Source organism: Neofelis nebulosa, chromosome 3, assembly GCF_028018385.1.
Source record: "Neofelis nebulosa isolate mNeoNeb1 chromosome 3, mNeoNeb1.pri, whole genome shotgun sequence".
Classification (NCBI taxonomy): domain Eukaryota; kingdom Metazoa; phylum Chordata; class Mammalia; order Carnivora; family Felidae; genus Neofelis; species Neofelis nebulosa.
The window spans coordinates 73,935,339-73,962,267 of NC_080784.1; the positions used below are offsets into that span (position 1 = coordinate 73,935,339).

General features: G+C 38.4%; 1 pseudogene; it reads left to right on the top strand.

Moving 5' to 3' along the window:
• Positions 1 to 26,929, top strand: part of LOC131507997 (tigger transposable element-derived protein 1-like) — a 90,762-nt pseudogene that overhangs the window by 56,457 nt on the left and 7,376 nt on the right.

Below are 26,929 nucleotides of genomic sequence, written 5' to 3' on the forward strand. Positions count from 1 at the left end.
AGTCCCAAACTGAATCCAGGAGCCCAGCTTTTGTCCTTCCGCAGGAACTTGTAATTGAACACAGGGCTATCTCTGAAGAGGGAGCTGAATCTTGAACAAAACAGGTCTCTTTGTCTAATTTGAGGGACACACTATGTTGCCAGCTTTCAGAAGACAATGCTTGAAATAGACTCTGGGCCACGCACCAGAGCACCCACTACAGCCCTACACCTGTGAATCTAATAAAATTTTGCCTGCTGCTCATTTTGTGTCCACCTTTTATTCTTTAAAGTGGTGAGACAACAAATCTCGGATATTGAGGTAAAAATTCCAGCAACATTTCTACATAAAAAATAGTTAAAAGACTTTAAAATGGACTGGAAGAACGTATTATAAATTCCTGAAAATGATTATCTTTGAGAATAAAATGATTATAATGGGTCTGGGAAGGAAAACAGGACTTCAGTTTATCTCTGGGTATTTTTTTATGTAAAAAGTCAAAAGTAACATTGCAAAATTTTTCTTTTAAAATTCTGTTACTTCTCTGTATATTTAAGTTAAAATAAAAGGAGCCTAAGTGAGAAAGCTATCCTGAGTCATCATTTACATATGGTGGGCTTTACTACTCCAAATTTCAGAAGCTGCAGGTGGTATATAATGGTTCTCGGTGTAATTTCACCAGGACAGAACTTCCAACTGGCATCACTGTCAGTTTAACAACCAAGTGTCTAATACTTGGATTAGTTTTATGTAACCTAAGACACAGTATTCTTTACTTCAATCAACTAAAATAAAATGTAAGCTTGACTGTATGTCAGAGGCACCTTTGATAACCTCTGGCTGTGGCTGCAGTCTGAGGGTTAGGAATTGGCCACACAAAGCACTGGGCAGGTTTCTCAGAACAATGCCCATGGGAGTGGGGAAGTGCGTGTGTGTGTGTGTGTGTGTGTGTGTGTGTGTGTGTGTGTGTGCAGAGGCTGGGCTCAGCTGGGAGAGGCCTGCAGTGGTTGTAGGAGCTCCAGATAAGAGAAGACAAGCTGCCTTAGAGCCATCACACTGGCTCCGAAATGCTTCTCAACATTTCCCACTAAGTTTTGCTCTTCAATCCTTTCAGGGTATGCAGACGTGATGATGCTATACCCTGGTTTGCTTCCTCTTGACAGGCCAAGTTCAAAGTCCATCCTGAAATACAATCAGCTCTCTGCAGCTAACCCTCAATAAATTGAATCTGCCCAGAACTCTGTGGCCCTTTCGATTGGCCAGATATCAAAAACAATTCATATCATTCAACACTATAGCAAATGTATCTCAAAGATTCAACAACTACTCATGAAGGATGAAGGACTCCTTTAAATAAATTTCTGCATATGGACCCTATTTCTTCATGTGGACCCTGCATATGTGAAATATATGCCCATCAAATACATTTCAAGAAAAAATCATTTTGCAATTTTTGTTGACCAAAGAATAAAATAAAAATACATAAAAGTACATGAAATGAACAAGAGATCACCAATGCTACATTAGCCCAAAGCTCAGAATCCTGGCACATTTTTTAGAACCCTGATATTTTAGTTATATTATGAACCTTAATGAGAATAAATGATTCTCATCAGGATTTTTAAGACTCAGAGCATAGTCCCAGGACGCCATCAAGAATGCTACTGACCTAAAGTTTATTGATCTGGACTTTATTTTCAGATTGAGGCTAAAATTGAATCTGGGGAGGGAAAGTTTAAGCAAACTATCTTTTATTTCATTTATTTCCTCCCAATGTTGAACTCTTAAAGTCATGGAAATCAATTGTTCCCTTACTTCTTAGTGCATTATAGCTTCACACTATGAAGTCATCTTAAAGGGACCTGAGAAAATCACATACCTTGAATAGTACGTCAAAAGAATCACATAGCTCTGCAGAGGAGATGGAATGGTGAGAAACCATTATCAAGACTTCTATTGATTCAGTGTTCTTGTTCTTCTGGTGCATGTGATTACCCTTAGACAGACAGCCCAGCATTATGATTTCCCTGCACACAGACATACTCTGGGAATAGAAAACAAAACAATAATGAGAGGTCAAACTGTCAAACTACTTTGAACCACATAAAACCAAACTTAATAAATGTTGCTCAGAAGATGCACATGAATAATCATTAGAGCTGTTTCATGTCTGCCCTTCTCTGACAACTCAGGCCTCTGTCAAGATCCTTCTTTATCAAGAATTGTTCCACTGAATGCCTTCTAAAACTATTTCACAAATAATCTAAGCATTATACTCTGACTTGATAATCAAGCTACTATCAGCATCAGGGAGTAGATATCATAAACTAGGTGAATAATCCTACCAGAAGTCTTTCTACTCAAAGAAAGACCAACCACATATTTATATATTCAACAAACAACAATCAGACAAGCCTGAAAAATGTTAAGTGTTCTTCTCCCTCATTACACAGGTAGCCGAAGTGTAATTTTTTTAAAATGGCATAGCCTTAGGTAAGTGATCGCCAGCAATATAATTAATATAATTAATCAAAATGAAATATATAAGAATTGACAGTCTTTTTTGCTAGACTCAGAAGTAATAATAAATAATTTGAGTAAGCTGAGGGCTCATGACTACTTTCTTGTGCCCCCAGCTTACAAAAGAAACTAAGCAGATTATTGTTTTCTGAAATTTGTAATGCTGTGAAAACCTGAATTTCATAGAAATGACATTGACCAAAATAATACAGTGACCTTCGAACAGTAATATACTCTTTTCAAATCATGTCATAGTCATGGTTGTAAATTTTTATCGATCTTCAGAAGCATTTCCACTCAACTGCACTTCTGAACAGTGTTACATGCTTGCAGGATGGCTCAGTGAGGCAGAGGATGGAGAATATAATAAAGAACAATTTGGTTCATCATGGGATGAGACATTTTACATGCGTCTAGATCAGACAAAGTGACTATAAGCCTATGGAGGTCATTGGGAAAATCACAGAAAAACTAACAGAGTTTTCAATCCATCTAAACAAAGTTTTACCCTTTTGTTTTTATAAATTTGCAAGGAATGACAAAGATTAATTTACTTGAATAGAAATTCATTTAATTCAGCTTCTTATATCATCCTATGCAGCAACATCCACCTAGGCACTAGCAGAAAGAGGCATAGCACAGGATCAAGCCTATAGAGAAGCCATGATCTGAAAGAACTGTAGCAATTAATGAGTGGTATAGCCAATATTTTTTGTTGGACTAGAGCAGACACGATCCTACCCCCCAAAGTATTTACCATATTTTTTTTCTTGATACACGCAGACATTAATCAAATAATCACACTATGAATATATGTAAAAAACTGTGATGAGGACTATGTAGGAAATGTACATGGAGCTATGAGAGCTTTAGCAAGATGATCTGGCTTAGTCAGCAATGTCAGAGAGAGACTTCCTTAGGAAATGACCTTTGATCTGAGATCTGAAGAATTTCTCAGAATTGGCTAGGGGCAAAATAAAGAGGTAAAATGTCATGTGCAAAGGCCCAGAGGCAGGTAGGAGTACAGTGTATTTGAGGACGTAGGAAAGATCCTGAGTTCAGTTTTGAATATATGAAATGGAAATGCCTATAAAACAAGAAGGTGGTTAGATATACACATAGGTCATGATCCTGAAACTGTATTTATGTACAACACCTGTGGAATGCCACACTAACATAAATAATACCAACTTGCCCCTAGATGGTTGTGAATACACAAAGACCCAGAAGATAGTGCAAAACATTTTTTAAGCTTTTATATCTGTGGCCCTCTCTCTAGGCATAGAGTGTTCTCTAATGGGTACCCAGGAAAATTTGATCTTTTAGGCGTCCCTCTTTTTCACCTCCATTGGATCCCAGCTCCACTCTGAAGAGATAGTAAGTATTCTACTTTCAAAGCATCCACTTAGGAAGGTGACAGGACCTTACTGAGCAGAGCTAGAACTTCCTAGTAATGGGGCTTTAGGAGGGTGCTTCAGAGTAGGAGATCTATAAGATAAACAAATGTTCCTATTTCAATATTGACTAATTTTCATAGTAGGACTTCAACATACATTTCTGCTAACAAAATATCTAAGCAAATAGAATTTAACATGAGGACACTGTAAATTTTATTTATACTAAACTGTAGAGGCCACTTTTAGGCAGAAGGCTTGAGCAATGGAAACCAGATTAAGGTAAAAGGGCCTAGAGTGACCACCAGGCCAAATGCAAACAGGCTTATGAAGCCACCAGCCTCAAAATAGCCACAGACCCTAGCTGACCAATGGGCAACTTCCAACTGGGCACAGGGACCAAAAAAGTAAAATTCCATGCATTCCCCTACCTCCTCACTCCCCACCTTAACTATAGCCCCCCACCCACCACCTCCTGGTAGACAGTCTCTCCTCTACTGTCCTGCCCATTGCTCCCTTGTAGTGTATTCAAGCTTCTATCTCCTGTGTTCTGTCTTAGGTGAGTCCTTTCACTGCCTGCACCCCTGGTCTCCACCAAGTCAAGTCGCCCCCACATAACCACCCTTGAGGAACTTCTGAAGATTTTGCCTGCAGTCCAGGTAAGGTTAAACTCCTCCGGTGGGCTTTGCTGAGCTGGCATTAAAGGTAGCTCTTCTCAGAACATGAGGACGTGCCAACACCAGGCTTGTACAAGTGCTTACAGAAGGTGCTTTCTCTTCCTTAATTCTAAAAAGACTGTTCTTAGGAGGTAGAATTTTAGACCTGTCCAGTGATTAAGTGGAAATAAAAGGAAAGAGGAAAAATCCCTGATAAAGGGCTAAGATCAGTGCTCTTATCATTGCTGGTATTCATATGTGATGATACCTCTGAGCTTTACAAAGTCAGTGAAGATCCTAGTGGTGACTGCGTGTCAAACGGGCAAACTGTCTCCTCCACTATAAGGTAGCTTCTCTGAGGAAGTAAAGACTGGAGGTGTCTTGGCCTAAAACAGAACAAAGTTGGGCATGCCAACACCTAAAAGCTTCTCAGAATAATACAAAATCAGAGCACAACTACCAGCCATCACCAGAAACCAGCAGAAATCTTGGCCACTGGACTCTGGAAGGAGGGTGCCAATTTCACATGATGGGAGAAGGGGGCTCCTGCAGAGCCTGCTAACCTGCCAAAGTTAAAAGGATGTTTTCCATGAATATTCCAGGGGCTCCACAAATGTATTTCAAATCTGAGGGCCTCATATCTCAGCTAATTGTTCCCAAACAGACTTCTCAGAAACCTCTGAGGAATCAAGTCTTTCCCTTTAGTCCAAGAGCAGAGTAACATGGCTTCCCATCCTCCCAGCTGCCCCTGTGTTCCCAGGCTTCCAGCCTCCTGTGCCAGGCGGCCTTGGCTTCTCCTCATTCACCTCTGGTAGAAACCAGGAAGTTTCCTCGTGGAAGTCAGTACATCCATGGGTGAAGGCAGAGTTACCATAGCAATTTGGTCACTGGAGTGACTTCAGACTCCTGTCAGTTCAAATGCTGCTTCCCTACTCTCTATAGGTTTCCCTCCAAACCCATTCAACATGTTGTTTTTATCAGCTAGATTGTATGCTTCCTGAGGGTTGAAACCAAATTATTTGTTTTCATAGCTTCTGGCAACTTGTAAGAGGTTTAAAAAATAATTTTCTAGTTCAATCTTACTTCAGCATTTTTCTGGAAGAATATATAAAGAGTGGTTAACATGTGCTTTAAAGAGAGGTTCCAGAAGTCAGTATGTGAAAGGACAGCGAAGAGAGAATTTCACTTTTCATTCTATAGTTCCAATACTGTTAGAATTGTTCTTTGCCGTTAAGGATATATAAATGTTTTTAGAACAATATGCTCACTTTTAGTTTCTATTTATTTGGTGCATTTACCTATGTTGTAAGATGCAAGGGAAAAATAATGGGTTTTGAGAGTTTCAGTAAAGTTAGTGACTAGTCTTTGGCATGAGAGAAAAATGCTTTTCCAGAGGATCAAGATGCCTCTCCCTCTTTCAAGGCAGATACTTCTGATTAATCATGACATCCTTTCCTGTTCCCAACCCAACATACCTGGCAGTTCTTACGAATTGACTGGAGGTAACTTGGGATACGAAACATATACACCCTCTGAATGGATAATTTAATGCACTGACAGTTCTCTTTGAATGGCAACTTAACACTAACGTATCTAAGTTAAAAGCTGGAGAAATAGGGCCCAACGAGGACAGAAGGCAAAAAAGGGAGGCACAAAACATAGTGAAATATGATGGCATCAAACTGTAAGGCTATAATCAGATAAAAACTATCCATATAAAAAGAAAATGTTTTTCCAAAGATGATGACTTTAGCTTTTCTGGATGGATGCCTCCATGCTTTGGGGCATTCCTGTGGGGGGTTGACCAAACACTTGTCACCACAGCAGATAGCTGCCTACCATGTCAGATCCTCCCACTGCCTTTCTGTAAAAAGTCTCTGTCCAAAAGGGCAGCATTTCATATTTTCCATTGTCATTTATCAAACTATGTGTGGTAGTCTCAACAGAGACATCACAGGGTGTGAATAAAAAATAATCTTTTCACTGTGTTCTGTTAATCCCATGATGACTGAGGGCAGATAAATGCTTTGGAAGAAAAATGGCTGCTCCTGGGGGCTTCGGCTCTCTTTGGGAGTGGAGCAATTCATCCACTCACTGAAATAAGGCACTCCAAAGTCCGCTGGAAATAGTAGAGGAAAATCACATTGCATTCCAATTCCAGTTCAAAGGAAAATAGAGAAGTTGTTTGAGAGGTCATAAATGCACGACCTGCTCCAGCCAACTCATGTAACCAGGCCAACCAAGGTAAGGTTCTTGTATGCTCTTCAGCCTCTGATCACCTGCTATGTGACCCGAACAGTTCTTGTTATTGAGGGAGAAAAATATCCAATAGATTCAAGCTCATAAATTCAAATATTCATCTATTATGCACGTACTATGTGCCAGACACTGTGCTGAATGTTAGTCATGGCCCTCGCACCCAAAGTGTTTGCACCCTCAGAGCCAAGATATTTACCCACTCAGTAAATAGAGAACAGTGAAAAAGAGCAGAGGGCTAAGTGTCAGAGCAAAGGAAAGACTACATAGGAAGCCAGAGTCAGAAGAGATTATTGTGAAACAAGCAGTTAAAGAATCTTCATGGACAAGGTAAATCTTAAAGATACTGTATTAATCAGGGTTCTCTAAGGAAGCAGAACCAGTGGGGTATTTTATATATTTTATATAAAATTTTATTTATTTATTTGTCTATTTATTTATTAATAAATAGAGAGGTTATGAGGGATTGGCTCACATAATTATGGAGGCTGAGAAGTCCCATGATCTTCTGTCTGCAAGCCAGAGACGCAGGAAAACCAGTGGTATAAGTCAGTCAGAACCCGAAAGCCCTGAGAACCAGAGAAGCTGATGGTTTAAATCCCAGCCTGAGAGTCAGACAAGATGAGATGAGATGTCCCAGCTCAAGCAATGAGATCAGAGAAAAGGGGCTAATACCTCCTTCTTCTGCCATTTATTCTATTCAGGCCTTCAGTGGATTGGATGATGCCCACCCACAATGGGCAGAGCAATCTATTTTGCCAAATTCACTGATTCAATTGGTAATCTCATCCAGAAACACCCTCACAGACCTGCCCAGAAATAACGTCTACTCTGGGCCTCAGTGGCCAGTCACGTTGGTGCATAAAATGAACTATCACACATAATGAGTGAGTAGGTGTAGAAGAGAAGGAATGCATTACAGCTAGAGAAGTAGCTTGAGCAGGGCATGGAAGTAAACACAAACAAGCATTGTGGGTCTAAGGAAGGAATGAGCCTGGTCAGACAAAGCTTCAGAAGGGGAATTTAGGGACTAAGATGGCAGAGGAAGAATGAAGTTGTATTATTTTATTTATTTATTTTAAGGGAGAGAGAGAGAGCAGGGGAGGGGCAGAGAGAGAGAGAGAGAGAGAGGGAGGGAGAAAGAGAATCCCAAGCAGGCTCCACGTTGTCAGTACAGAGCCTGATGTGGGCTCGAACTCAAGAACAGTGAGATCATGACCTAAGCTGAAATCAAGATCTGGATGCTTAACCGACAGCCACCCAAGGTGCCCCTGGAGCTGTATTATTAAATCACTTGATAATGAAGCAACATCAGTGAAAATGGTGACATTGGAAATTAACACAACTTAAGATGAGAATGATTTAGCAACTTTTTGCTCCAGCTAGTCTGTGTTGAATATCAGCTGCCGGCCTGGGTCAATCAATGTACCATGCCATGTAATCCTTACAGGAAGTCACTGAAGTTGGTTCCATATTTTCAAATTAAAAACATGTGGCTCAAGGAGATTAAATAATTTTACCAAAGTTACACAATTAATGGGCATGTCTATGTGATATTGAAGCCCATGTCTTTTACACCCTGAATCTTCTAGGTGCTATAGAGCTAATCTAAAAAAGCTTATGCAGACAGCATTAAGGGATTCATGCTCATCTATTACGCCCACTATGGAAACCAACATGTTGTCCATAAATACTGGATACCTGGTTTGAGATTGTCTCCTTAACAATACCTACCCTGTTCATTCATTCCACAGATAAAAGGTTCTTGTCATGTGCCAGGCACTACTGTATGCTCTGGGACAGAGCCATGACCAATGCAGTGCTCTCTCGCTCTCTTCATACACCTTCTTGTGGGGAATAAATGAATACTGGGGCAAAATCCAGAAAGAATTTCTTGACATGGAATTTAATGAATGGGGTGCAAATACTTATGTTGAAATTTTGTCATGTTACCCTGAGGTAAAAATGCTAACAGAAGCATAAATAAATATAGACAACCATAAATAAAACATGGCTATTGATATATGAAGTAATAAATAATAATTTAAATTTCTAAGATATTATTAAAATGTATCCTTTAGTTAATAGAAATGCCATTGTCCTTTTCTTCTCTGGGCTTCTTGTGCTTTGTATCCTTTAACAATGTACTTTTCAGGGGCACCTGGATGGCTCAGTCGGTTTAACGTCTGATTTGGGCTCAGGACATGATCTCGTGGTTCACGAGTTCGAGCCCCATGTCGGGCTCTGTGCTGACAGCTCAGAGCTTGAAGCCTGCTTCAGATTCTGTGTCTCCCTCTCTCTCTTCCTCTCCGCTGCTTGTGCTCAGTCTCTCTCTCTCTCTCTCTCTGACTCTCTCTGTCTCTCCCTCAAAAATAAATGAAAACATTTTAAAATTTTTGAAAAAAAAAAACACAAAAAACAATGTACTTTTCAGTGTGTAGAATCAGATCCTTCCTTTGGGTTAGGAGAGAAATCCAAATCTCAAACACCTTGCAGGCTCAGACTACACCTTCATAACGTAGAGACTTTACGACAACAACCTTACACTGAATTCAGCTCTTTGTTCCAGCAACCGCCCAGGTGACTGCAGTGTGAGGTTCAAGGTGAGGCAGCTCCTTCACCCTTCACTGTGTGTCCTCCCAAGTGCCTGGTGGCAGTTTTCTTCTCAAATGCTTTCTCCTCTCTACCTCAGTGTTGTGGGCAACAGGGGAACAGGGCCTTTTACTTTCACTGTGCCTTTTAAGAAGAAAAGAATGTTTTTTGACTGACTGTTCCTCAAATAGCTTTCTCCATTACCTTAGAAAGCTATAATTCTATTTGTTTTCCCCCAAACCCTGTCGTCTCTCCCTCCCCACACCACCGCTCCCACATCATCTATGAAATAGGATTCTGGCTTTTTGGAAATGCTGACACTTCAAATGACTATAGTCAGCAATCTATTTGATTCATCCAACTAAAGTCAAAAGAACTACTGGGATAAGTCATGGTCAATATTGATTTTTGCCTATTTTTTCCATAAATTAATTTCTTATAATTCTGTAGCTTAAAAATATACACCAGGCACTTTTCAAATAAAAGCTTGGAAATAATTTCAAATGCTTAGAAGGTATGTTTTTAAAAACAAAAAATGAACTAAATGATTTTTAACAAGAACTGATCTTAATTCATATTGCAAATCATTTTTTTTTACCGTATGGATTAGCAACAAATATTTTGTTTATTCAGCACTGTGCAAACCAGAATGTGAAAATTTCCTCATAAAATATGAAATTCTTACATTCTCACCTTATGTCTATCTTGCCTATGGCTTGTGCTGAGTTAATATTTAAAATATATAGTATTTACTATTAATAAGTAATTTTATACTAATAGTTTATAATTCAATAATTATTATCCGTAATATAATATTTAAAAATATATTTCTGCCCAGGGCAGAAATAGTAGAAAAGTTCTATGGACACTTAGAAATAGACAAAATTAAAACTCAGAACCCAGGGACACCTGGGTGGCTCAGTCAGTTAAGCGTCTGACTCTCCATTTCAGCTCAGGTCATAATCTCACAGTCATAGGATCAAGCCCTGAGTCAGGCTTAGCACAGGGTCTGCTTGAGATTTCTCTCTCTCTCCTTCTTTCTCTGCCCCCTCCTCGTTCATGCTATCACTCTCTCTCTCATTCTCTTTCAAAACAAATAAATAAACTAAAAAAACAAACAACAAAAACTCAGAACCCAAAGCTGTTTCCTCCCATGGTAACTCTCCCACCATTATGGTCTTTCTAAGAAGGAAGCGATAAGAAATACTCCTGGGATAGAAAAAGTAGCACAGATTTTGGAGTAACAGTTGACACCTGCATGCATGTCAAGATCAGAAGACTTTGTTAGCTTAAGTGCAGGCCTTAATTTCCTCCAGGTATAAAATTGCCTTATTATGCTTCAAATTTTCAGCCATCAGTAACTACCTTATAAGTTGAGAGGGTTAAGTTGGAAGGATGCATTTGAAAATATTACTTATTAAAGCTCTTTTTTTTTAACTCCTGCAAATTCCATTTCCATTTAAATGGAAGCAGAAGCAGACAAATTGCTTTCATGATGCTCTTCCTATTTGTGTTTCTATGGAAATGGATTCTTGATTAGGAAGGGGAAAGCTAAAATCAAAAGTTGTAAGCAGGCAGAGCATAACCAGGGTGTTTTATGGAGCAGTTCACCAGATTTCATCCAGTCCAAGGTAATATCATATTAAAGTAGCCCAAACTTACAGAAATAAACACTCATGTCCTCACCTTACCTCGCCCAGAGCTATTTCACCTCTCATATTTTCCTGACCACATCTTAACAACATCAAACCCCACAGCCTTGATTTACAGGTCCTCAATATCTGGCACAGTGCCCTTTGTTGGGTCTTGCTTTTAAATATATCTCTCTTAACTAGCTCTCAAATATGATGCTTGCCCTAAAGTATATGTCCAAGGGCCATGGACATTTTGAGATATTATTGAGAGAATGCAGTCTAAAAAGAAAAAATTAAGTAAGTAAAAAATGAAGCTAAATTTCAAAGCATAAATAACAAGTATCACTTTCACCTTTCTATCCCAACCATTTCTTAATAACTCACATTTAAATTAAAAATAAGTTAGATTTATACTGTCTCTATTCTGTGAAGAACTGTCATTAAAAAAACAAAACTTGGGGCGCCTGGGTGGCTCAGTCGGTTGGGCATCCGGCTTCGGCTCAGGTCATGATCTCACGGTCCATGAGTTCAAGCCCCGTGTTGGGCTCTGTGCTGACAGCTCAGAGCCTGGAGCCTGTTTCAGATTCTGTGTCTCCCTCTCTCTCTGCCCCTCCCCTGTTCATGCTCTGTCTCTCTGTGTTTCAAAAATAAATAAACGTTAAAAAAAAAAAAACTTATTTGTAAAAACTTCCATTACATAAACCATGCCTGTCAGCTGCTATCAATTTCCACACCCTTTTGACTTCTAAATGGCTAAGATTTTGGCAAAAGTGCTAATATTGTCTCTTTTATGACAGGAATTTTGCAACTGTGGCAGCACAGGAACAAATTACACACTTATTTTCTGCAAATGTTCAATGCTAAGAAAAGGTACCTGATACATATTCATGAAACAAAACTAGAAAAGTCTTAGTCTAAAATAAGTTCACATAATTACATAAAATATTAAACAATAATTAAACCAAAACAAAATAATTTATATCAAAATCTATTGTGAAACTTAATTGCAATGTTGGTATTATTCTCTTAACTTTGTTGTTTGACATGAAAGATATATTACCTCCAAACTTCTGGATCAGCATAAGAATGAGTTTATACGTTAGTGTAGATTACCTAAAATCTCCAAAATCTCTCTGATTTCCTCAGTTCCAAACACATTACTAGTATTCCATGCCAGAAATTAAAAGGCTAACAATTAGGAAGAATTGAGTAATTGGTTACACAGAACTGAGAATTGCTTTTAAGTGTATCATGACTATAAAGTAATAATATTACAATGTTGCTCAGTGTGATAGTCAAGTCTGAAGAAAAAAAAGAGAAACAAAAGAGAAAGAAGGGGAGAGGGAGGGCTGGAAGGAGGGAGAAGAGGAGAAGGAAAGAAAGGATATCAAGGAGAAGAAAGGCATGCAAAACCTGAAGAAAGAAGGAAAGAAAGGAAAGAAAGAAGGTAAGAAATTTGGAGACCACTGAGCCAATAATTATTTTGGAATGGAAAAAAATGAAAGTAACAGAAGTCAACACTGATCAATTCTCTTCTCATGTATTGGCCATAAGAATAATGTTATTTAACATTACCAGAGAGCCAGATGCAAATAAGCCCGAAGGTACAGACAAGAAAAGGTTGAGAGAGAGGGAGAGGAGAAAAACTCCAACAACACATCAGTGTCTCTTCAAGATATACTGCTCACTTGTGTTTCTACAGATAGGCAAACAAAAGACCTATACACCAGGTCTGTTGAGATAAAGTCTTCTTGAATAATGGGCATAGAATAAGATGAATGCTATGGACAAAAAAAAATAGATAAGAAGAAAAGCCAATATATGCCACAAAAACATAACCACATTAACATTTGGGACTACTCATCCAACTGTAAATTTCGAGTTATTTGTTAAAACAAAATTGCAATTGAACCTTGAACAATGAGGGGGTTAGGGACACTGACACCCCCCTCACACACACACAGTCAAGGATGTACATTTAAGTGTATAACTTTTAACTCCCCCAAAACTAATAGCCTACTTCTGACCGAAAGTTTTACTGGTAACATAAACAGTCACATTAACACATATCTCATATGTTATGCATATATACACTGTACTCTTACAAGAAAGTAAGCTAAAGAAAAGCAAATGTTATTAAGAAAATCATAAGGAACACACACAAAAGAAAATCATAAGGAATAGAAAAAACATTTACAGTACTATACTGTATTCATCAAAAAAAAAAAATCTGTGTATAAGTAGATCCACGCAGTTCAAACCTGTGTTATTCAAGGGTCAACTGTATAACAAATACATGTAATGCCAATTCATTTTGCATCTCAGCCATTGGGGGAAATGAATACTCAGCAGACCAAAAGAGCAATAGTTAACTTGCAAAAACTCTTCTGAAATCCACTATACAACTTTCCTGGAAGGGCAACAATTTCTTAATCTTATGATTTTTTAAGTTTCTCAATATGAGTAAGATGATATGGTCATTATAAGTTGCTGACCAGATATGTCAGGTAAACAAATGGCTGGCTGCCAAAAACAAAAAAACAAAAAAACCAAAAAAAAACACAAGGGAACAATGAAAATCTGAACTTTTGGAGAATAATAGACCATTGCAAGCTAGAGAAAAGATGCCATTATACAAAACCAGAGACCATTTCCATTTGGAAACATACAATACAACCAACCCCTTTCAATCCAATCTCAGAGTGGAATGATGGTGAAACTAGCTTCCTATGAAGTGTTCCTATCTGTATCTTCCCTGGACTGTTTCCCACACAATCCCATGTTCCCTTCTTGATTCCTTCCTAAACTGGTCTACCAGGACGCTCTGGTGTCTTGTGGAAAAAAGAAAACTTTTTTATTCAATGTATCCTATTATTTTATTTTCTTTTTCTAAGAGATTTAGAGGATGTGGTGGCAACCACAATGGGCAAAGAGAGAATGATGTGTGAGTGTGTTGTGGTGCATTTAGGTATAACACAAGCGTGCAGATGACCGGTGGGTTCAGGCAAAGACTGTGGATGATGCTTCTACTATAGATTTTGAAGGGATAGAAGAAACAAAGGGATCCAAATTAGAGTTCTTTGAGGAAAAAGGCAGCTAAAAATGGTAAGGAGTGCCCTGGGAAGTGTTTTCTTTACCTTAACTAAGTATCACTTTGAATATAGAGAAAAGAAAACACACGGCGATTGTTCTCTAGTTGGAAATGTGCCAAAAGGATGATTGCGATCAAATGATTAAGTTCAATGAAATAATTTCTGTCAAGCAAGAACTAAAATTTCTGTTCATTGACCCTAACAAGCTAATTATTTGAAGACCTGTTCTTCATTTTGTATCAAAATGAAGTATTCAGTGATTATATATTCATCAGAAATATGGCAGATAAAAGGGTAGAGCTCACCAGGAGGAGGCGATAAACGCACCCTTTCCTTAATTTAATAGTGGCCTCAGCTCTAATCAACACATGGGAAAATGCATCTCAATTAATCCCTTCACTAGTAAATGGGAAATGACTCAGACTCGGCATTTGTTTTACTCAGCCACACTAATCAGTATAGAAGGAAACTCATGTAGACCAAAGAGAGAAGGGGAAATGCAGGAGATAGAGCTGGGGGGAGCAGGGTTGCCCTAGAAAAGGGATGAGAGGAAAAGAGACCTCATCATGCATTGCTATAGACTTAAAATAAGATGAACTCTACAGATGTCTGTAGATTCAAATGAACTCGATTTTGTGAGTTTGTCTTAAAAGGTTGAAATTGGAATACTGATTTCAGATAATACAGAGGTTTTCAAATTTTCTTGGTTCACAGTGCCCTTAGTATCCCAGTAATTTCTTATACCCTCCCTACCCAGGCCAAAATATATATATATGAGTTACTTAGATCCAAACAGCTTAATAAGATTTTGCGTCCTAAAGCTTAGCAGCTGTGTAAAATATAATATGTACAATTTGAAAGGGGAAAGTAGTTTTTTTGTTTCAGTCTCAGCCATCATTACCTATTAGGAGATTAGTGAGCCTGATGGGTGCTGTGCAACTTCTCAAAACACTTGGAATAGCAATAGACACTAACATTCACGTTTTTTGTTCCACCTTAAATTTCACATGGTATTTGCTTTTTATCACAGAAACCACTAAATCATGGCTCCACAAAGACATGGTGTCACTGAAAGGAATGTAGCACAATGTAACGTGGAACTATGGACTACCTTACGCTAGTAGTTCATGTGGCATCTACCGATGCTGCTGTATTTCCGTCAAAAATTTAAAATATCTTTGGGCGCCTGGGTGGCTCAGTCAGTTGAGCGTCCGACTTTGGCTCAGGTCATGATCTCATCATCTGTGGGGTTGAGCTCTGTTTTGGGCTCTGTGCTAACAGGTGGGAACCTGGAGCCTGCTTCGGATTCTGTGTCTCCCTCTTGCTCTACCCCTCCCCCACTCATGCTTGCTCTCTCTCACTCTCTCTCTCTCTCTCAAAAGTGAATAAAATTAATTTTTTTTTAATTTAAGTATCCTGCAGTGTTCCCTGTGAACAATCTATGGTGTCTCGAGGTACCTTGGTGCACAGTTTGAGAATCATGGGCAAAAAATTATTCTTAGAAATACGTGACAGAAATCAATTGAAGAAACAGTATTTTATACCTAAGAAGTAGCATACATAGAAATTTAGGTTAAAAATGCATGTGATGTTTGAAGAATAGAAAGTAACTAACAAAAAGAACAAAGATGTATATAATACCTACTATGTGCCAGATGCTGTTTAGCAATGGGGACACTAAGGTGAACAGGGTTGACATTATCACTGTCTTCATGGAATAAAAGAAGATACAAGCAAACAATCAATTGTGGAATAAAGGTAAAGCTGGAAGAAAAAAAGCAGAAAAGGATTTATGAATAAGTGATGTTGAAAAGTACACCTTAAAGATTCATAGTAGTAAACCAGGTGAAGGAGGGTCTGAGGAGGATATTTCAGACATATGGAATAAAACATAGAGAGCTCCAAAGTTCCATTCAATTATTCATTCATTCAATAAATATTTATTGTTTTATTTTATTTTATTTTATTTTATTTTATTTTAGAGAGAAAGAGAGCATAAAGTCAGGGAGAGGGGCAGAGGGAGAGAGAGAGAGAATCTCTAGCAGGCCCCACACTCAGCACAGAGCCAAATGTGGGACTCCATCCCATGAACCTGGGATCACAACCTGAGCCAAAATCAAGAGTCAGATGCTCAACCAACTGAGCCACCCAGGCACCCCTCATTCAATAAATATTAACTGGGCATTGTTATTTATCAGATGCTGTTCTATGTTCTGAAGACACAGCAGTAAATAAAACAAAGTCACTGATCTCTTGGAGCCGCTTTATAGTTAAGGAAGACTATATATATACACATACATAGACACAATATGTGCAATATTATATATATATTATATTATATATATTCAATATTATATCAATATTATATATATATATATATATTCAATATCAGAGGTTCATAAATGTCATAAAGGCAATTTAGACCAAAAAAGAAAGAAATAAAAGGAAAGAAAATTTAGCCAGAATGAAGGGATAGAGGGTATTGGAGAAGTTCTGTGACAGTAAGCTTTGAAGGGTTCAGTATGCTAAAAGTCACTCTGCATAACTGGAAGCCAGAGTGGAAGTGCAGGGATAGGTGGTTGGGAGTGACGATAGAAGCTGAGGCTGAAGAAGCTCCCTGGTCTTGGGAAATACCTGTGCAGACAGACTTTTCTACTTTAAGAGTTACTGAAAAAGGATCAAAATAATAGTATGAAGAGGTGCACCTGGGTGGCGCAGTCGGTTAAGTGGCCGACTTTGGCTCAGGTCATGATCTCGCAGTCAGTGAGTTCAAGCCCCGCGGCCAGCTCTGTGCTGACAGCTCAGAGCCTGGAGCCTGTTTCGGATTCTGTGTCTCCCTCTCTCTGACCCTCCCCCGTTCATGCTCTGTCTCTGTCTCAAAAATAAATAAACGTTAAAGAAAATAATAATAATTAAAAAAAATAGTATGAAGAAAGAATTTTTTACCAAAAAAAAAAAAATCATGCCAGAAAATAAAAGACTGCAAGTAAATTAAAGGTATAATTAGATTCTTGTTTTATAAGAGGAAAAAGGATGAATTTTTGGTTAATTATTTTTTGATATTGTTACTCTCTCTCTCCTTTTTTTTTTTTTTTTTTGGTAACTCTTTTTTTTTTTTTTTTTTTAGTTTATTTATTTATTTTTAGAGAGTGAGAGAGAGAGAGAGAGAATCCCAAGCAGACTCAGCACTGTCAACACGAAGACCAATGCAAGGCTCAAACTCACACACCATGATATCATGACCTGAGCCGAGGTTGGACGCTTAACCAACTGAGCCACCCAGGCACCCCGGGTAACTCTTAAGGTAGAAAAATTAGGTCACGAAACAAGTCTTAACAAACTTAAGAACACTGATATTATACTAACTATATTTTCTGATCACAAGAATGAAACTAGTAGGGTGCCTGGATGGCTCAGTCGGTTGAGCGTCTGACTTTGGCTCAGGTCATGATCTCACAGTTTGTGAGTTCAAGACCTGAGTCCGGCTCTGTGCTGACAGCTCAGAGCCTGGAGCCTACTTCAGATCTTGTGTCTCCCTCTCTCTGCCCCTCCCCCACTTGCACTCTGTCTCTCTCTTTCTCTCGCGCACGCAAAAATAAACATTAAAAAGTATTTTTCACAAGAATGAAACTAGAAATCAACAACAGAAAGAAAACGTAATTTCATAAATATGTGAAAATTAAAGGACATAAATTTGAATAAACATTGGGTTAAAAGAAATCAAAATAAAAATTAAAAAATATCTCAAGAAAAATAATAGCACAACTTACCAAAACTTATGGAATGTAGCAAAAGCTGTAGAAAGTAGGAAGTTCATAGCAATAAAAATGTACATTCAAAAAAGAAGAAAGATCTCAAGTAAATAACACAACTTCACACTTCAAGGAACTAGAAAAAATAGCAAATTAAAGCCAGACTAAGAAAAAGAAAAGACTAAGAAAAAGAGAAGACGCAAGTAAATAAATCAGAAATGAAATAAATATAATTATAATTGATTACACATAAATAAGAAGGATCATAAAAGACTATAAAAACAATTTTACGCTAACAAACTGTAAGAAATAGGTAAATATGTAGAAGTATGTAACATATTAATTTACATCTGAGGAAACAGAAATATAGATCTGAGCAGATCTATAACCAGCGTGGAGATTGACTCAGTACTGAAAATCCTCCCAAGAAAGAAAAGCTTGGGACTAGAACACTTCACTGGCAAATTCTACCAAAGTTTAAAGAAAAATTAATGCTAATCATTCTCAAACTCTTCCAAAATATTGGAGAGAAGGAATAGTTCCAAACTTATTTGATGTGACCATCATTATCCTATACCAAAGCCACACATAGACATCACAAAAATAAGGGAACTACAGTCCAATATCCCTAATGAACACATATGCTAAAACCCTCAACAAAATATTAGCAAACTGAATTTAACAGTAGATTAAAAGGTCAGACACCATGACCAAGTCTGATTCATCCCTGGAATGCAAGGATGATTCAGTATACAAAAATCAATTAATATAACACATTACATTAACAGAATGAAGGATAAAATCTATGTGATTATCTCAATAGATTCAGAAAAAGAATTTGACAAAATTCAACACCCTTTCATGGTAAAAATGCTCAACAAACTAGATATAAAAGGAGTGTACTCAAACATAATTAAGGCCATATATGACAAACCCACAGATAACACCATGTCAATGGAGAAAAATTGAAAGCTTTTCCTCTAAGATCAGGAACAAGACAACGGTGCCCATTCGCAGCTGTACAGGAAGTCCTAGCCAGAGCAAATAGGCAGGCAGGCAGGCAGGGAGGGAGGGAAGGAAGGAAGGATGGAAGGAAGGAAGAAATGCATAAACTGAAAAGGAAGTAAAATTGTCCCTGTCTACAGACGACACGATCTCATATATAGAAAACTCTCAAGTCTCCATTTAAAAAAAAAGTTAGAATAAATTAATTCAGGGGCGCCTGGGTGGCTCAGTCGGTTGAGCGGCCGACTTCGGCTCAGGTCACGATCTCACAGTCCGTGAGTTCGAGCCCCGCGTCGGGCTCTGTGCTGACCGCTCAGAGCCTGGAGCCTGTTTCAGATTCTGTGTCTCCCTCTCTCTCTGACCCTCCCCCGTTCATGCTCTGTCTCTGTCTCAAAAATAAATAAACGTTAAAAAAAAAAATTTAAAAAAAAAGAGTACTTAATTCTTAAAAAAAAAAAAAAGAATAAATTAATTCAGTAAAGGTGCATGATACAAAATCAACATTAAAAAATCCAGCTGAGTTTCTAAACACTAACACCAAACTATCTAAAAAATAAAAAAATAAAAATTAGGAACACAATCTTATTCACAATAGCAGTAAAAAGGAATAAAATATGTAGGAATAAACTTAAAGAGATGAAAGGCTTGTATACTGAAAACCACAAAACATTAATGAAAGAAATTAAACAAGTCATAAATAAATGAAAAGACATTCCATGTTCAAGGATTGGAAGATGTAATATTGTTAAAATGCCCATACTACTTAAGCAATCCACAGATACAGTACAATCCTTATCAAAATCCCAATGATATGTTTTTACAAAGAGAAAGAAACAATCCTAAAATTTGTATCGAACCACACACACACACAAAAAACATAAATAAATACTATTCAGCATTTAAAAAGAAAGTTCTGGGGTGCCTGGGTGGCTCAGTCAGTTAAGCGGCCGACTTCGGCTCAGGTCATGATTTCACGGTCCGTGGGTTCGAGCCCCGCGTCGGGCTCTGTGCTGACCGCTCAGAGCCTGGAGCCTGTTTCAGATTCTGTGTCTCCCTCTCTCTCTGCCCCTCCCCCGTTCATGCTCTGTCTCTCTCTGTCTCAAAAATAAATAAATGTTAAAAAAAAATTAAAAAAAAAAGAAAGTTCTATGATATATGACAACATGGATAAACCTTGAGGATATTGTGCTAAGTGAAATAAGCCCATCACGGAAAGACAAACACTGCATGATCCATTTACATGAGATATTTAAAATAGTCAAATTCATAAATTCAAAGAGCAGAATGGTGGTTGGCAGGAACTGGGGGGAAGGGGACGTGGAGAGTTACTAATCAGTGGGCATAAAGCTTCAATCTTGCTCTAGAGATCTGCTGTACAACTTTGTACTTACAGTCAACAATAACCTACTGTGCAATTAAAAATTTGTTAAGAAGGTAAATGTCATGTTAAATATTCTCTCCACAATAACATACAAGTTTAAAAAGAAGTAAAATAAAATGCTTCATATAAACTGATATATTTATATGAGAAACATGATCTTACTTTTTAAAATCCCTGTTCTTAATAGTCACCACTCACACCACCAGAAACTTCTCACCAACTTTCTCCAAAGATAAAAGTTTTGCTGTGTTCCTTGGCTTTCCTATCTTCTCTGATATACACTATTTCCAAATTCCTTCCACTTTGTGTGCAGAGAAGTTTAGTTCTTTTCTGTTTCATGGTCTTGTGAATCATTCCCTTGAAGAACAATTTTCCCCAGACACGAGGAAGCCTATCATTACATTAACATAAACAGAAACAGTTTCAGTCCTAAGATAAATTCTGGGGTCAGCTATTGAAATTACATCATTTAACCTACCTTGGTGTGTGTGCATGAGTTTGAATAGGTGTGTACATGTATGTGCATGTGTGTGTATCATAGAAAGAGAAAGAGAGGGAGAGAGAGAAAGACATGGGGGAGAGAGAGAGGAGAGACTAATTCTAGTTGAACTACAGAACATAAAAAGCCAAGAGTAGTCTTGAGAAGGGAGCTAGTTTAATTCTAGATACATTTAGTCTGATGTGTCTGTAGACTTTGGAGGTAGAAATGAACAACAGATGGCTGGAAATTTAAGACCTGGAATTTATTAAAAATGCATTGTTAAATTAGTGTTAAATGTCATATATGAGAGAATTTTATTTTATTTTATTAAAGTTTATTTATTTATTTTGAGAGAGAGAACAGGGAAGTGGCAGAGAGAGATTCCAAACAGAGATCTGTCAGTGCAGAGCCCAGCATAGGGTTCGTTCTCATGAACTGTGAGATCATGACCTGAGCCGAAATCCAAATTCCAATGCTTAACCACCTGAGAGACGCAGGCACTCCCATATATGAGAGATTTTTAGCTAGTAGGATTTTTTGTCAGTATGAAAATAGTGATTTGTGTTCTCTAATTTTTATAATTTTACCCTCATCTTCCCAAGGAAAAGAATGTGAAATGTAAATTCTAAAATTCCTTGTCTTACCATTTTGAAGTGTCTGAAATTTGAAAACCATCCAGTAACAGTCATGACCAGCTGAATGATACAATCCTCCACTGCTTACAGAGGCCAGCATCCTGATTGCCCGAGTTTCTCTGGGCAACACATGACCCTAGAGCAACCTGAGAGCCCCTTGCCACTCTTGAGGGTTCTTCCCGGTCACCGTTTACATACCATCAGTTCACCAAAGTGCTATTTCAGTTGGTCAGATACTGAAATTGATCAAAATGCTTCAAAATGTCTCCTGTTTGTAGAGGGAATATTCCTGCCTGGACTCACAAGGAGGAAACTGCCAACCAAACCTCCACGTCCTGGCGAAGGTACTGCAGAGTGGACATCTGCTTATCTCTCCACCCTGTCATTTGCTCTGAGATGAGTTATACTATGCAGAGCCGATTTAGAAAAATAGACGACTACCGGTAAAATATTAAAGTATGACTTTTTCAGGACTCATTTATTTTTCTTTATGAACCATAGCTATTCCTTATTCTCAATTTTGGCATTTCCGGCTGGAATACGCATCTTAGGAAAGAAAAAAGGCCATTTTCTTGTGCACACTATCTGTTCATCCCTACACTGTGACAGGTTGTTGCATGAGTGATGAGAATGCATGAGCTCAGCCTGCTCACTATCAACAGCCTAATGGCTCACGTGGTGCCAAGATGCATCAGTTAGTACCAGGGTGAACAGCCCAGCTGTCAGCGGTCACAGAACGTTTGGAAGGCTGTTCCTTGTATGATTCCTAGGCTGTGGGACAATTAGCCCAGTTCTAACACTAACCCATTTCATTTTCTCAGTTCAAAAAATTTTCATATTTTCCTCTATCCTTTCAAATGTTTCATATTTTAGGAGAGTAAAAGCAGATAAATGCTCTGTCCAACCAAATCCTGCCCATTCCCCTGGGCCTCTTCCTTTCAGTGCTATTTCCCCAGATACTGCTCTGCTTTTCGGTCTGTTTATTGCTTCTCCACTCTGAGCGGCGTCTACTAGCTACATGACCCCACTGGCAGTTGAGCACAGCAATAACAATGACTTCTTCCGTGACCAGTTTAATTGAGGAATCTCACCACATTGGGGTATATGTTTAAGATGTTATTTTTCAAACAACTGACAGCAATTGTGCTCTGCCTACCCCTCGACTTCTGCCAAATACCGAACTCTATTTATGAGATCCCAGTCGGCCTCTATAACTTTTCTTTAATGTTTATTTATTCTTTGAGAGAGAGGAAGACAGAGCATGAGTGGGGGAGGGGCAGAGAGAGACAGAGACACAGAATCTGAAGCAGGCTCCAGGCTCTGAGCTGTCAGCACAGAACCTAATGGGGGGGAGGAAGGGTCCTTCCCTCAGGAAGGAAATGAACTGTGAGATCATGACCTAAACTGAAGTCGGACACTTAACCAACTGAGCCACACAGGCGCCCCTGCTTCTACAACTTTTCACTTTCTGTTTAGTACTGGCTATTGCATTTTAGTTACTAAGACTCAGTACTGATCATTTTTAAGCTTTAATCCCATATCTAAGTCAATCTGACTGCAAATCCCCTCCTCCTTCACCTCACCTATGGAGGATCAAATTTGGAGTAGAGTGAGAAGGAGTATAAAATGATCTACTTTTTCATACTCCTTTCTTTCTCACGTGTGTTACTCTGGTTTTGGGGAGGGGAGTGGGAAAAGCCTTTTCCTTTCATGGTCATTTGATTCTTGGATTGACTATGCTTCTCTTTATGGGTCATAAACAACTTTATGTCAGTGGTTGTTAGGGGTTCTCATTCTGTTGATAATCACCACTGACCTGGCTTATTATCTCCAGACTTATGTGGATCAGTGGAAGCCCAACAAAACCTTGCTGACATGGTATGCAATCCCATAGAATCAATGGGCCCTTGCAAGAATCAGCTACATTTCCAAGCTATCCTTGCCAGCACCCCCATGCCACATTCCTCTAGCATTTGAACTACATTGCCTCACATGTGTTGGTTCCAGTGAACCTACAGTTTGGTCTCATTCATTCCTTATCACCCCAAATCTGGAGCTGCTGGAGCAAGTAGGCTCTGTAATCTGCATTGTTTGAGAACTAGGAATTTGAAAGGGTAATCTCTGCCTGACCATGCTGCCCTTTCTGCAATTCTGAGACCACATGAACAAGTAGACAAGACTGGTGGCTAAGAGAACATCCACTTCATAGTATAATTTTGTTGTAGAGAGAATAATGCATCCCCAAAGGATGTTCACATCTTTACCTTCAGAATCTGTGAATATGTCAGTCTTCACGGCAAAAGGGACTTAGCAGATGTGATTAAGTTAAAGATTTTAAGATGAGAAGTTTATCCTGAATTATCGCAGTAGATACAGTGAATCACAAGGACTCCTATAAGATGGAGGCAAGAGGGTCAAAGCTGTGAGATGAAGTATGACAATGAAAGCAGGGGCTGGAGTTACACACTCTGAGGATGAAAGAAAGAGCAGAACTCAAGGCAGGTAGATAGTTTCTACATTCTGGAGAGGTAAGGAATGGTAAGGAGAAAGGTAAGGAAATGAATTCTCCTCTAAATTCTCAAGAAGGAATATAGTTCTGTTGAACTCTTGATTTTAGTCTCAAAGATCCATTTGGACTTCTGACCTCCAAAACCGTAAGATGATAAATTTGTATTGCTTTAAGACACAGAATTTGTGTCTTAATTTGTAACAGCAGCAATAGGAAATTAATACAGACAGCAACAGCACCTTCTTTCTACACGCACAAAATTTGCAAGTCCACCAAAGGTGTCTATTGACCAAGTATCTTCTTGCCCCAGAGAGTGGTAAGAGGGACAGATAGCTTTTCTTTAAGAGCTCTTCTCTCCTCACAAAAGGGGCTCTCCCCTAATTCCCAGGCACCCTCCTGGGTCAGAGCCTCTTTAACACCTCATGCAGAGTTGGCATGTCAGTCAAGATCTTGTTCTTTTCCAAGCTGACTTTGAAGATTTATAATTTTATTCTCAACAGGGCCTTAATTTAGCTGTTTTCCGCGTACCCTATACTGTATACCGAGGTACCTCACAGCATCCTGTTACACTATTTCCAATTATCCCACAACTAAGGCATTTTTTAAGGAGGTTAAGACACAATATCGTATTTAATTGTCACTAAACTAGTGGTGGGCTGGCCATTGTCTAACAACTAGAGAGGAAAGGGGGCCGATTTGTAGCATTTGTATCTTTGTATAAATAGCCCACCCTGGCTAATTTCAAGCTGTGATATCAGTGAACATGGAGCTGGGAAGAGATGTACAGAAGCACATAATTATATAGGATTTTCATTTCATTAATATGGTAATAAATGTAAATATAATAAATAGTAAAATATAATAGATATAATAAAATAACCAGAAAGTGATGAGTTTTGAATATTTATTACCTTTTATAATTTTATATACATTTTATAATCATATCATTTATTTAATTTAAGTTTATATACACACATATCATATATACTACTTTTAATTATGTCTATGTTGAGTAACTAGGTAAAAAATTCTTGAAAACTTTTGAGCCAGCTCCAATGCACTACTGAAAAAATAAAACCAAAAATAGCTTTATTCTTTTACTAAATCCCAGCAATAATGTTTTTCAAATTCAGAAAGCTAGAAAGCAGAAAAGCCAGTATTTCAATAGAGGTCTTCTAAATCCAAATTCTATGTTATCTTCTCTGCATTTTGCTTCTGTAGCCTGAGTTGTGACATTTATCAACGACATTTTCCACCAAGATGTTCTCTGACCAAAGGTTTCTAAGATACAAAAGTCTGGGATACAACATTCCCTCTCTCCTTCTTGGAAATTCATGATTAACATTAGCATGTTATATGTTATGAAAATCCTTGATGTAAGCATCTAGTTAATTTTAACTTAATCAGTGCAGTGTTTCCAAAAATATCTGACCAGGAGCCTCTTCCTCATCTTTTTATGGTACAGGTATACCTTGTTTGCTTGTGCTTCATTTTACTGCATTTCACAGAAACTGGGTTTTGTGTGTTTGTTTGTTTTGTTAGTTTTGTTTTTACTAATTGAAGGTTTGTGGCAACCCTCTGTCAAGCAAGACTATCAGAGCCATTTTTCCAACAGCATTTGCTCACTTCGCGTCTCTGTGTCACATTTTGGTAATTCGCACAATATTTCAAACTTTTTCATCATTATTATCTGTGTTATGGTGATCTGTGATCAGTGATCTTTGATGTTACTGTTGTAATTGTTTTGGGGATGCCAGGGACCACACCCATATAAAACAGTGAACTTAACTGATAAATGTTGTATGTGTTCCAACTGCTCTGCCAACTGCCTGTTCCCCCATCTCTCTCTCTCTCTCTCTCTCTCTCTCTCTCTCTCTCTCTCTTCGAACCACCCTATTCCCCAAGAGACAACAATATTGAAGTTAGGCCAATTAGTAACTCTTTAAAGCCTTCTCAGTGTTCAAGTAAAAGAAGGAGTTGTATACCTCTCACTTTAAAGCAAAAGCTAAAAATAATTAAGCTTGGCAAGGAAAACATGTCAAAAGCCAAGATAGGTGGAAAGCTTTTGTACCAGTTAGTCAAGTTTTCAGTGCAAAGGAAAAGTTCTTGAAAGAAATTAAAGGGGCTGTGCCAGTGAGCACATGAATGCTAAGAAAGCAAATCAGCCTTATCGCTGATATGGAGAAAGTTTGAGTGGTTTGAATAGAAGATCAAACCAGCCACAACATTCCCTTAAACAAAAGCCTAATCCAGAGCATGGCCCTAATTCTCTCCATTTCTATGAAGGCTGAGACAAGAAGCTGCAGAAGAAAAGTTTGAAGCTAGGAAAGGATGGTTCATGAGGTTTAAGGAAAGACGCCGTCTCCATCACATCAAAGTTCAAGAGGAAGCAGCAAGTGCTGATGGAGAAGCTGCAGCAAGTTCTCCAGAAGGTCCAGCTGAGATAATTCATGAAGGTGGCTACACCAACCAACAGATTTCCAGTGTAGATGAAACAGCCTTCTACTGGAAGGAAAGGTCATCTAGGATTGTCATAGCTACAGAGAAGTCAATGCCTGACTTCAAAGATTCAAAGGACAGGTTGACTCTCTTGTTAGGGGCAAATAACAGCTGGTGACTTTAAGCTGAAGCCTCTGCTTATTGGCCGTTCCAGGAATCCTAGGGGCTTGAGAATTATGCTAAAATCTATTCTGCCTGTGCTCTATAAATGGAACAACAAAGTCCAGATGGCAGTCCATCTGTTTACAACATGGTTTATTGTATATTCTAAGCTGTTGAGACTTACTACTCAGAAAAAAAGATTCCTTTCAAAATATTCCTGCTCATTGACAATGCACCTGGTCACCCAAGAGCTCTGGTGGAAATGGATGAGATTCATGTTGTTTTCATACCTGCTAACACAACCTCCATTCTGCAGCACATGGATCAAGATTTTGCAGTACCTGGGTGGCTCAGTCAGTTAAGCATCTGACTCTTGGTTTCAGCTCAGGTCATGATCTCACGGTTTGTGAGTTCAAGCCCCGCATTGGGCTCTGTGCTGATT